Consider the following 13282-nt stretch of genomic DNA (forward strand, 5'->3'; position numbering starts at 1 on the left):
GCCAGTGACGAACCCCAATTCCGGACAATCCGAGCACCAGCCGCTTTGGTTCTTAGCCCAATCGTGGATGGCTTCATGCTTACTAAAGTGCTCATGGACGGCGGAAGCGGACTAAACCTCATCTATAGGAAACCCTTAACAAGATGGAAATTGATAAAAGCCGCATTGAACGAAGCAGCACGACCTTCAGGGGAATCATCCCTAGTCGAGAGGCACAATGCACAGGAAAAATCACACTGGATGTGGTATTCGGCACGCCGGAGAATTACAGATCCAAAGAAATTACATTCCAAATAGCCCCGTTCAGCAGCGGATACCACGCCCTCTTGGGGCAGGACGCATTCACAAGTTTTCAGGCTATACCCCATTACGGGTACATGAAGCTCAAAATGCCTGGGCCCAACGGAATCATCACCCTAGCTAGTGATCTGGACATCGCACTCCACGCCAAAAATAAAACTGCCGCCCTCGCCCTGGAGGCATTATCAGAAGCCCTCGCGGCCGAAGCACTGACAACACTGCGAGCAACAGTGGACAGAGACGACGTGATACTCGACAAGCGACCTAAATCCACCTCCTTCAAGCCAGCGGACGAGATAGTCAAATTCCAGGTCCACCCAACGGACCCTTCGAAGACAGCTTCCATAGGGACACAGCTGAACCCCACAATAGACGCCGCACTGCGAGACTTCGTGCGTGAAAATTGGGACATTTTCGCCTGGCATCCTTCAGACATGCCGGGCATCCCACGGAAGCTGGCCGAACACAGCCTCAATATATTGAAAGGATACAAGCCAGTCAAACAGACTCTTCAATGATTCTCAGAGCCTAAGCGGCAAGCCATGGGTGAAGAGCTAGCCAAGCTACTTGAGGCCGGATTCATCAGAGACATCAAAAATCCGGATTGGCTAGCAAACCTGGTAATGGTACCAAAAAAGGACAAATCCTGGCGCTTGTGTGTCGATTTCAAAGACCTCAATAAAGCTCGCCCTAAGGATCCCTTCCCCCTCCCCCGCATTGCTCAGATAATCGATACCACTGCGGGACACGACTCATTGTGTTTCCTCGACGCATACTCCGGATACCATCAAATAAAGATGGCGGAGTCCGACCAGGCTGCAACAACCTTCATCACTCCGTACGGCCCCTTCTGTTTCAACACCATGCCCTTCGGGCTCAAAAATGCCGGCGCAACTTATCAACGCATGATTCAGACATGCCTAGAAAAACAAATCGGCAAGATAGTAGAGGCCTACGTAGAAGACGTGGTCATCAAAACAAGACACGTCGAAACTTTAATAGATGACTTGAGGCTCACGTTTGATAATCTCCGAACATATGACATTAAGCTCAACCCGGAGAAGTGTGTCTTTGGAGTACCCTCCGGAAAATTGCTCGGCTTCATCATTTCCAATAGAGAAATTGAAGCCAACCCGGCAAAAATCCGAGCTCTGTCACAGTTGGCTATCCCAACAGACCTCAAGCAGATCCAGAAATTAACTGGATGTGTGGCTGCCTTAAGCCGCTTTATCTCCTGCTTAGGAGAAAAGGCACTACCCCTGTATCGCCTTATTCGACGCACCGAACACTTCGAGTGGACGGATGCTGCCACGGCCGGACTGGAAGAAATAAAGGCACTCTTGGCCACCAACCCAGTCCTGACCGTGCCAAACATTGGCGAACCCATGCTATTGTACATAGTTGCAACAAACCAAGTTGTGAGCGCAGTGCTTGTCATCGAACGAGAGGCAGACGGACACAAGTTCCCGCTCCAAAAGCCAGTATATTACGTGTCCACTATCCTCACCCCATGTAAATCTCGGTACCCGCACTATCGAAAGATAGCGTATGCGGTCTTCATGGCATCCCGGAAACTACGACACTACTTTCAAGAGTGTTCGATCACGGTGGCCTTCGAAGTTCCACTCAATGACATAATAAATAACCACGACGCAACAAGACGAATTGCTAAATGGGCTATTGAGCTCCTTCCGTTCGACATAACATACAAACCACGACGGTCCATTAAGTCGCAAGTACTGGCTAACTTCGTCGCCGAATGGACAGAAGCCGAACTCCCTAAAGAGTACGGTGCGTACTCAAATTTGATCATGCATTTCGACGGCTCCAAAACGCTGGCCAGATTGGGAGCAGGTGTCATCCTGACATCCCCCACCGGAGATACGGTACAGTATGTCCTCCAAATATTATACACAGATTCCAACAACGCAGCCGAATACGAGGCTCTATTGCATGATCTTCGGATGGCGGTCTCCATGGGCATTCAACGCCTCGAAGTGTGCAGGGACTCGAACCTTGCAATATCTCAGGTAAATGGAGACTTTGACGCCAAGGATCCAAAAATGGCGGCCTATCGCAATGTCGTCCTCAAAATATCAGCGCGGTTCGAGGGGCTTGAATTCCACCATGTGGTCAGAGAAAATAACCAAGCGGACGATATCCTCGCCCGCATCGGCGCTAAACGTGACCCCGTCCCACCTAATATATTCTTAGAAAGGTTGTTCAAGCCGTCCGTGGCACGGGAAGGGGGCCCGGCACCATTAGTCCATCTCCGAACACAACCCCAGATTCTGAACCATCTAACATAATCTTCGGCCCATGAAATAATGGTTGTCATCGCCCCGTGGACCAAGCCCTTCTTGGCCTACCTTAATAGGCAGGAGCTCCACGAGGACCAAAATGAGGCACGCTGTATCGTGTGACGCTCTAAAGCCTACAAAGTCCATGAAGGAGAACTCTACAAGAAGAGCGCCATCGGAGTGCTCCAATGATGCATCTCCGAAGAGGAAGGGCGGCATCTCTTAGCCGAAATCCAATCCGGACTAGGCGGGCACCACGCGGCAGCCCGAGCTCTTGTAAGCAAGGCCTTTCAGATAGGATTCTACTGGCCGACAACCCGGGAGGACGCACAGGACCTAGTCCAACATTGCGTTGGTTGTCAACTATTTGCCAATCAGAGCCATATGCCCCCTACCGCTCCCCAAACGATCCCCATAACGTGGCCCTTCGTGGTCTAGGGGCTGGATATGGTGGGACCCCTTAAAGGGGGAAGCTATAAGAAAAAATACTTATTGGTCATGGTGGACAAGTTCACCAAATGGATAGAAGCCAAACCAGTTAAAACGGCCGAATCCGGACCGATGATAGACTTCATATCGGAGGTTGTACACAGTTACAGTGTCACCCACAGTATCATCACTGACAACGGCTCGAATTTACAGCCGAGGATGTGAAAGCCTGGTGTGGCAAAATGGGCATTAAGCTCGACTACGCCTCTGTCTATCACCCCCAAACAAACGGTCAGGTCGAACATGCAAATGGTCTTATTATGAGCGGCATCAAACCCAGACTAGTGCGATCCTTGAAGAAATCATACAAGCATTGGGTCGAGGAACTCGACTCAGTACTCTGGGGGCTGCGGACCACGCCGAATTGCACCACCAGATACACACCATTTTTCATGGTGTACGGCGCAGAAGCAGTACTGCCCTGTGATATAATTCATGACTCACCTCGCGTGCGCATGTACGAAGAGAAGGAAGCCGAGCTAGACCGGCAGGATAACTTAGATGCTTTGGAGGAGGAGTGTGATGTCGCTGAAGCCCGTTCCACATTCTATCAGCAACAGGCTCGAAGGTATCAGAGCAGAGAAGTACGGGCCAAGACTTATAACATTGGTGAACTCGTTCTACGCCTACCTGAGAAGAAGAAGGACAAGCTCAAACCCAAGTGGGAGGGTCCCTTCATCATTTATAAAGTTCTCACCGGAGGAGCATACCATTTGCGCAGCGCCTTTGATAGCAGACTCTAGCTGAACCCATGGAACGCGGCCAGACTCCGGAGATTCTACGCCTAGCGCCGAACCCAGTGTTCGTCTCCTAATCTACGCCTCTTCGATTATGTTCCTTTTCCTCCTTTCTCGCCCTTTTTTTCCTTTTTTACAGCCTTATAATTGTACAGATGCCCTAGGCACTCCGGCTGCATTATGCGTGCACACTATACCTGGGGGCTTCCTATTCAGAAGCTAAATATAACCACTTTAATGGCTTCTTGCCAGCCACATATGCATTTTTCATTCCATATGTGCCTCTTCTTCACCATTATATGCATCGATATGACTTAAATTTTGCCATGCTGGGTTGCCTGGCTCTTGTATTTATGCCCTATGTTCCCGTTAATTCGGCTAGGGCATAAGGGGAGCACCTCTATGATTGTTACTACCGGTTGAGCCGGATGTGTACCTCAGACTGGGTGAAGCCGAAAGCTAGCGTTCTTCAGGGAATATTCGGTCGATGAACAAAAGATGTTCTCGTTCCTAACAACGAAAATACCCAGATGTTTTGTTTCCTACGCTTCTGTTCACAGTTCGGACATGCACATCGATGCATGAGTACCCAGAGAAAGGAACCCCTAACGGAACTATTCTCTATGAAAGATGTTTCTTACTATCCATGTAATATAACATAACTAGTTGGGTACTTGTCTATTCAAGCACTTATGACCCCTACGCCTGGTTTCCATGCATGCCCCGGTTTTTCATAGCCGTGCGGGTATTCGGATACACCCCGGACTGTCGGATCCGAGGGCTGAAGCGAAAAGGTCCGCCATGACAAATGGTTTTTCAATCTGGCTAGGGAGTACATGAGCCCATTCAAATTACATAATCATATAGACTGGCTGTACTCTTCCTCTATACCATCCAACAGGTTGTCTAGCCTACAATCCTGCTCGGAATACTTTGCAGCTAATGCTACTTGATCATATACTAAACTAATAGGTATCTCTTGTCCATCTGGCCCAGCTGGTCCGACTTCGGCCATATGGTTTGGGTCAGCATTGGCATAACGCGTCTTCACCATGGGCCACACTTCTCTTGCACCTTGCCGGCAAGCTGATATCTTCCATAATCGGAAGCGCCGCCGTGCTCCTTTGAGCATCTCTACAAGTTTGCTCATGCCTCCTGGCAGGGAAGCGGACGGCCACAAAGCCTGGGCAATACCCTGCATCACCTACCGAATTCGTTCGTGCAATTGTGAAAGCTCTTGCAGCATATCGCCTGCAGACCCGAGCATCTCCTCTTCAGGGCGTCCCGTTAACATACCTGCAGACATAACTCTACCAATACGCCTCGTCGCGAACTATACCACAGTTCATTCAAAGCACTTACTATAAATGTCGCGTCGAAGCCTCCGGTTCTCCTTCACGGAGTCCGCAAGCTGAGCCCGAACATCTTTCAATTTGATGCTCAGTTGGAGATTCGCATCTTGCAGCTTATTCATCTCCTGAATAGACTGCGTCAGCATGCGTTCGCCCGCCTTCAGCTGACTCCGCAGATGCAGCTCACTATTTCCCACAGTCTCTGGATTTCCTCCGGGATTGTCTGCCCAATCTTTCATCAGATTTATAAACCATTCCAAACATACAAACTGGTAGAAGTAAATTCTTACCAGAAGAAGGCTTCTTGGACTCTTCTTGTTCGGCTACATTGGCCTTCATTTGGGCCTTACACTCCTCCAGCTCCTGAGACAACTGGGCATTCTTCTCTACAAGAACCTATGCATTTAATGATCCTTAAATCAGTTGTGCCAACTGTTTCAAGTCTCAGGGGCTACTACTATACATACTTATTAAATTCTCTTACCCGTATGTCCTTCACATATTGGTCCGTTGCTCTGGCAAGTCCATCTTGAGCAGCACGGATGTAAGTGTGTCTGGAATTGAAGGCATTGAATGCCTCTTCAGAAAAAATACCACCGCGGAGTACGACCCATTGGTGCCGGTGATTCATGGCGCTCTCCACTTCTGAATTTGTGGCGGAAAGCATATATGTATCCTCCGCAGGAGGACAGCTTGGCACTGTCCCCACGTCCGCCTCTGCCCGTGAATCCGGTCCAAGAATCCGGCTGCTGGAGGCGTGTCCGGTAGGGTCCCCGAATATAGTCCGACGTTTCCTATCCGAACGTAACTAAAGTCGTCACACCTCTGCAAAAAGACCAAATAAACCACGGGGCAAGTTTGATGAATACCTCTGCGTCTGCATATCACTCCTAACCGCCTTCCGTTTAAAGCCTACCTTGCCTAGGCGCCTCTTGCTGAGAGGCCCCCGTGGGTTGCGCACGACGTCCGGACTGACGTTTCTGTAAAAGTACGGCATGTGAGCTTAAGGTACGGCAAAACGAAGGAATTCTTCTGGAAGTTTGGAACCCCGACATTACTTACGTGCGACACGGGAAGCAGTCCGGGATAATCCGCGTTGATGGCCACTAAAGAGCCGCCACTGCTTGCTTGATAGAAGGTCCCGTCGACGAATTCCATGGATATGTCTGGATCCTCTTCAAGTTCGGGGTCGAGAGCCCGGCCGGGATCCTCGGGCTGCGGAGAGGGGCTGTTGAACTCTTTCACAGCCCTCCTAAGTTCCTGTTTTGAAACGGCAAGGTAAATAATGGTGACAAAGAAGGTGAGAACGAATAGAGTCGAGTGAAAGATGACAACTTACCCAGCTTCGGGGGTTATACATGGAAAATCCATCCCGCGGTTTGATGCGGAGGAACTCCTCTTCTTCTCCTTTGTACAATTCGGGCAGTATCCTCGCCAAAGATGTGGCGGAGTCCGGACCTTTGCGACCACAGCGGGAGGCATCGTCTTCTCCATTGAGGTGCCACATGGGTTTGCCCCTATATTGAAGTGGCTGCACTCCCCTTATTATGCATATTGACATAACTTCGATTATTGTCAATCCTGATTTGGCCAGGGTTTGTATCCGGCTCATCAGATAAGACTTCCCTGTTTTCTTCCTCCTGGGGGCTCCGAGGGCGCCAGCTTTGGCGCTTCTTCAGCGGAGTATTGGTGAACTCAGGAAGGCCCATCCGGACTGGGTCCGGAAGGGGAACGTCATCAACATAAAACCACTCCGAGGGCCAGTCTTCGGACGCCTTCTTTGGAGTACCGGACAGGTATCCGGTCTAGGCGATGCGCCATATTTCAGCTCCTCCCACTTGATATATAGACTCCTCCTGGTTGCAGGGGACGCGGCAAAATAACCTCTTCCATAGCTCGAAATGAGCTTCGCAGCCTAGGAACAGCTCGCAGAGGGCGACGTAGCCCGCGATGTTCAGTATGGAGGCGGGGGTAAGATTATGCAACTGGAGACTTTAGAACTCCAGGAGCCCGCGGAGGAATGGGTGGATTGGAAACCCGACGCCTCTTAGCAGATATGGGACAAGGCATACCCGCTCCCCCCGAGATGGGTTAGGGAATCGCTCTGCTTGCTCCCCGCCATTATAGGTGGCTAGTCCGGATCGGACGGGGACCATGTATGCGGGCGGAAGGAACCCTTTGGTATGCAGCTCTATTAGGCGGCTGTGAGAGATGGAACACTTTTCCCAATCCCCTGGCTTCGAGCTAGGGGAGCGGCGAGCAGGGCTGCGGCGACCGGTCATGATGGGATGGCCTCTTTTGGGCGCGCTCTGCGGAATGCTTGCTTGGGGGAAGATGGTGTGATTTGGATCTGAAGATCCCCGTCTCCTCAAATAGACGGCTCACCTACAGGATTAGGGTGTCAAATGCAAAAACGCCCCGGCCCCTCGTCTTTGATTGACATGTGGGGGTGGCCATTATTGAAGCACAGAAGTCGAGGAGTACAACCTTACTGGGAGGTCGGACACTATTCGCTACAACAGGTGCACCGGATTTGGAGAAGAACCCGCCTTGCAATGCCGAAGACAATCTGTGCACCGGACTCATCGTCATTGAAGCCTGGTTCGGGGGCTACTGAGGGAGTCCTGGATAAGGGGGTATCTGGACAGCCGGACTATGTACTTTGGTCGGACTGTTGGACTATGAAGATACAAGATAGAAGACTTTGTCCCGTGTCCGGATGGGACACTCCTTGGCATGGAAGGCAAGCTTGGCGACTCGGATGTAGATCTCCTCCTCTGTAAACCGACTCTGTGTAACCCTAGCCCTCTCTGGTGTCTATATAAACCGGAGGGTTTAGTCCGTAGGACTCATCATTATCATCTATATCAACAATCATACCATAGGAAAGCTTCTAGGGTTTAGCCTCTCTAATCTCGTGGTAGATCAACTCTTATAATACTCATATCATCAAGATCAATCAAGCAGGAAGTAGGGTATTACCTCCATCGAGAGGGCTCGAACCTGGGTAAAACATCGTGTCCCCAGCCTCCTATTACCATTAGCCTTAGACGCACAGTTCGGGAACCCCTACCCGAGATCCGCCGGTTTTGACACCGACAACGGGCATGGCGGAGCGTAGTGATGACCGGCTCACGCTCGAGGCCATCCTGCGCGGAGTGCCACCAGAGATGGGGCCCACTCTCACCAGCAAGGCCATGGCGAAGGAGGCATGTGATTCCGTCAAGACGATGCACCCCGGAGTGGCTCGCATCCACGAGGAAAAACTCGCAACCCTTTCCAAGCAGTACAACGACATTCGCTTCGCCGGCGGTGAGACCATCGACGACTTTGCCATGCGGATCACGAACATGGTGGCCCAGATGGCACAGCTCGGGGAGACCGTTCAGGAGAAATGTGTCGTCTGTAAGTTTCTCTCCGTCGTCCCGAAGAGGTACTCACAAATCGCTTTTTCAATTGAGACACTCGTTGATCTGGATAAGCTCTTCGCGGAGGAGCTCACCGGACGGCTGAGGACTGCCAAGGAGAGGTACGACCTCGACCAGCTGGAGCCAGGCGCCGGGCGCCTCATGTTCACGGCGGAGGAGTGGCTCGCGTGCATACAGCGCAGCGAGAATGACAGATCCGAAGGTAGCTGATCCGGCTCAGGACGCGGCGGTGCATGCCGTGGTCGAGGCCACGGGCGTAGCAGCGGACGCATCTCCGGCAGCCGCGCAAAACCCACGGACCAGTGTTGTCACTGCAAGAAGTACAGGCACTCAGCGCATGAGTGCAAGACGCGCATCTGCGAGGAGTGAGCAGAGGCGTACCTCGCCGAACAAGGTGGGCACGCCGCCGATGGGCACGACGACGACCCTGCGCTCCTGATGGCGGTGATTGCCGCGACCCCGGCACTAAGTGCGGGGGAGCACATCATGCTCAACAAGGAGTGTGCAGAGGCGAACATGGGCGCTGAGGAGGTGTCGTGCGACGGCCTGTGGCTCCTGGACACCGGCGCGTCCAACCACATGATGGGCGACTGATCGGTGTTCGCGGAGCTGGACGAAGGCGTCACCGGCAGCATCAGGTTCAGGGACGGCTCCAGCATGGCCATCCAAGGCCGCGTCATGATCGCCTTCACTATGTGCAGCGGCGACCAACGCGTGCTCACGGGCGTCTACTTCATCCCGTGCCTCAAGACAAGTATCATCAGCCTTGGGCAGCTGGACGAGCACAGCTGCACCACCAAGATCTATGGAGGTGTTCTGACGTTGTACGATCACGGCCAGACCGAGCTGGCCCAAGTGCGTAGGAACGGAAAGCGCCTGGACGTGATGCGCCTCGACATCTCGCATCCCGTTTGCCTGTCCGCGCGCGACGGCGATGAGGCATGGATGTGGCACGCCAGACTGGGTCACGAGCACTTCGACGCGCTCCGGAGCATGGGGCATGCTGGGATGGTGCGCGGGATGCCTGTGGTGGATCACATGGAGCAGCTATGCGACGCTTGCCTGGCAGGGAAGCAGCGGTGTGCTCCCTTCCCTTCGGAGACGCACTATCGCACGGAGAGGTCACTCGAGCTCGTGCACGCCGACCTCTGCGGGCCGATCACTCCGGCCACACCCGGTGGTAAGAAGTACTTCATGTTGATTTTCGATGATCACAGTCGCTACATGTGGGCAGTGATGCTGCCAGCAAAGGGTGCCACTGCGGACAGCATCAAGCTCTTTGTTGCCGCGGCGGAAGCAGAGTAGGGGGTGCGGCTCCGCACATTCTGCACGGATCGAGGCGGGGAGGTCACCACCAGCGCGCTCGGCGATTATTTCCAGACCAGGGCGTGCAGAGACATCTGACGGCGCCGTATTCACCCTAGCAAAATGGCGTCGTGGAGCGGTGCAACTAGACGGTCGTCGACATGGCGCGGAGTATGCTCAAGGCCAAGATGATGCCCGGCTGGTTCTGGGGGGGAGGTCGTGGCGACTGCGTTGTTCATCCTGAGCCGCTCGTACATGCGCAGCGTTGACGGCAAGACCCCCTACGAGGCGTGGCATGGCAAGAAACCGGCCGTGCACTACCTGCGCGTGTTCGGCAGCATTGCCTATGTGAAGAACATGCGGCCAGGGCTCAAGAAAGCAGGACGATCGCAGCACCAAGATGATCTTCATCGGCTACGAGGAGGGGTCGAAGGCGTACAGGGTCTATGATCCGCTGACTCGGCGCGTGTACGCCACACATGACGTGGTGTTCGACGAGGGCGCGAGCTGGGACTGGGGCGTGTCGAGCGAGGCCTAGGACGAGCAGCTCGTCTTCCCTATTCAGCTTCCACACGCCATCGGTGCAAACTCAGTACCAGCTGAGCCGGCATCTCCAAAAGCAGGGCGGACGCCCAAAGGATCACCAGCGCCTGCGCCACCCGCCACTCCTGACAGCACCGGAGCACCTACAACGCCAGACTCACTGTGGTCAGATGTGACGTCCACACCTAGCGGCAGTGCATCTTAGAGTGCAGACCCAGGGACGGTGGAGTTTTTCACACCGCCTGCAACACAGTTCGACTCGTACGGCACCGACGATGATCCATTCACGGGGCACCATTTCTGCCGTCTTGCGGACGTGTACGGCAGCGCGGCCAAGTCATTTGCGCCAGCGGAGCGCCTGCTACTAGCCGAATAGGAACCAGCTGTATTTGCCGAAGCTGCACCCCACGATAATGGCAAAGCGCGATGCTGGAGGAGCTGGCATCCATCGAGAAGAACGGCACCTGGATGCTCACTAATCTGCCGGCGGATCATACCGCCATTGGCCTCAAGTGGGTCTTCAAGCTGAAGAAAGATGCCGCTGGCACCGTCGTCAAGCACAAGGCGAGGCTGGTAGCAAGAGGTTGTTTGCAGAAGGAGGGCGTGGACTTCGACGATGCGTTCGCGCCCGTGGCAAGATTGGACTCTGTCCGTATCATGGTCGGCACGGTGGCGCAACACGGCTGGGAACTGCATCACCTCAACGTCAAGTCAGCGTTTCTGAACGGTGAGCTCAATGAGGAGGTGTACATTACCCAGCTGCCCGGATTTGCTCGAACAGGAGAAGATCACAAGGTCTACCGCCTACATAAGGCGCTCTATGGCTTGCGGCAGGCGCCGTGGGCGTGGAACGCAAAGCTCGACGCCACCCTGAAGAAGTTGGGGTTCTCCTGCTACCCAGCTGATCACGCTCTGTACGCGCATGGCAGAGGGCAAGCACGGCTCCTGGTCGGCGCGTGCATGGATGATCTCGTCGTCACCGGCGCCGACGGCGAGTGCATCAGCAAGTTCAAGGCGGAGATGATGGCCAAGTTCTGCATGAGCAATCTCAGACTGCTCAATTTCTACCTCGACATCAAGGTGAAGCAAGAAGGGGGAGCAATCATCCTATCCCAGGCTGCATACGCCGACAAGCTACTGGAGCGCGTGGGCATGGCAAACTGCAACCCAACGCACGTTCCCATGGAGCCGTGGCTTTGTCTGAGCAAGCAGGGACAAAAACCACGGGTGGACGCCACGGACTACCGCAACATCATCGGAGGGCTGCGGTATCTCACTCACACATGACCGGACATCGTGTTCACGGTGGGGTATGTCAGTCGGTTCATGGAGGCACCGAACACAGCGCACCTCGCCGCCATCAAACACTTGCTGCGTTATATCGCAGGCACGCGTGGGCTTGGTTGCAGGTACACCAAGGGCGATGAGAGCAAGCTCGTCGGGTACAGTGACTCTGACATGGACGGCGATGTCGACGATCGCAAGAGCACCTCGGGGAACATCTTCTTCCTTGGGGGTGCACCGATCACCTGGCAGTCGCAGAAACAGAAGATTGTTGCTCTATCTTCGTGTGAGGCGGAGTATGTGGCGGCAACAACAGCAGGCTATCAGGCCATCTGGTTGGGCAGGCTCATGAGCGATCTGCTGATGGAGGAGCACGGCGCGATCACCATATTCGTCGACAACAAGTCAGCCATATAGCTATGCAAGAATCCGGTCTTCCATGATCAGAGCAAGCACATCGAAGTTCGCTTCCATTTTATCTGGAGATGCATCGAGTGAAGGAAATATGCCCTAGAGGCAATAATAAAGTTATTATTTATTTCCTTATATCATGATAAATGTTTATTATTCATGCTAGAATTGTATTAACCGGAAACATAATACATGTGTGAATACATAGACAAACATAGTGTCACTAGTATGCCTCTACTTGACTAGCCCGTTTATCAAAGATGGTTATGTTTCCTAGCCATGGACAAAAGAGTTGTCATTTGATTAACGGGATCACATCATTAGGAGAATGATGTGATTGACTTGACTCATTCCGTTAGCTTAGCACTTGATCGTTTAGTATATTGCTATTGCTTTCTTCATGACTTATACATGTTCCTATGACTATGAGATTATGCAACTCCCGTTTACCAGAGGAACACTTTGTGTGCTACCAAACGTCACAACATAACTGGGTCATTATAAAGGAGCTCTACAGGTGTGTCCGAAGGTACATGTTGGCTTGGCGTATTTTGAAATTAAGATTTGTCACTCCGATTATCGGAGAGGTATCTCTGGGCCCACTCGATAATGCACATCACTATAAGCCTTGCAAGCATTGCAACTAATTAGTTAGTTGCGAGATGATGTATTACGGAACGAGTAAAGAGACTTGCCGGTAACGAGATTGAACTAGGTATTGAGATACCAACGATCGAATCTCGGGCAAGTAACATACCGATGACAAAGGGAACAACGTATGTTGTTATGCGATTTGACCGATAAAGATCTTCGTAGAATATGTGGGAGCCAAATAAGCATCCAGGTTCCTCTATTGGTTATTGACCGGAAACGTGTTTCGATCATGTCTATATTGTTCTCGAACCCGTAGGGTCCGCACGCTTAAGGTTTTGATGACAGTTATATTATGAGTTTATATGTTTTGATGTACCGAAGGAGTTCGGAGTCCCAGATGAGATCGGAGACATGACGAGGAGTCTCAAAATGGTCGAGACGTAAAGATCGATATATTGGACGACTATATTCGGACTTCGGAAAGGTTCCGAGTGATTCGGGTATTTTTCGGAGTACCGAAGAGTTGCGGGAATTCGTAT

This window comes from Triticum dicoccoides, chromosome 4B (assembly GCF_002162155.2).
Source record: "Triticum dicoccoides isolate Atlit2015 ecotype Zavitan chromosome 4B, WEW_v2.0, whole genome shotgun sequence".
Classification (NCBI taxonomy): domain Eukaryota; kingdom Viridiplantae; phylum Streptophyta; class Magnoliopsida; order Poales; family Poaceae; genus Triticum; species Triticum dicoccoides.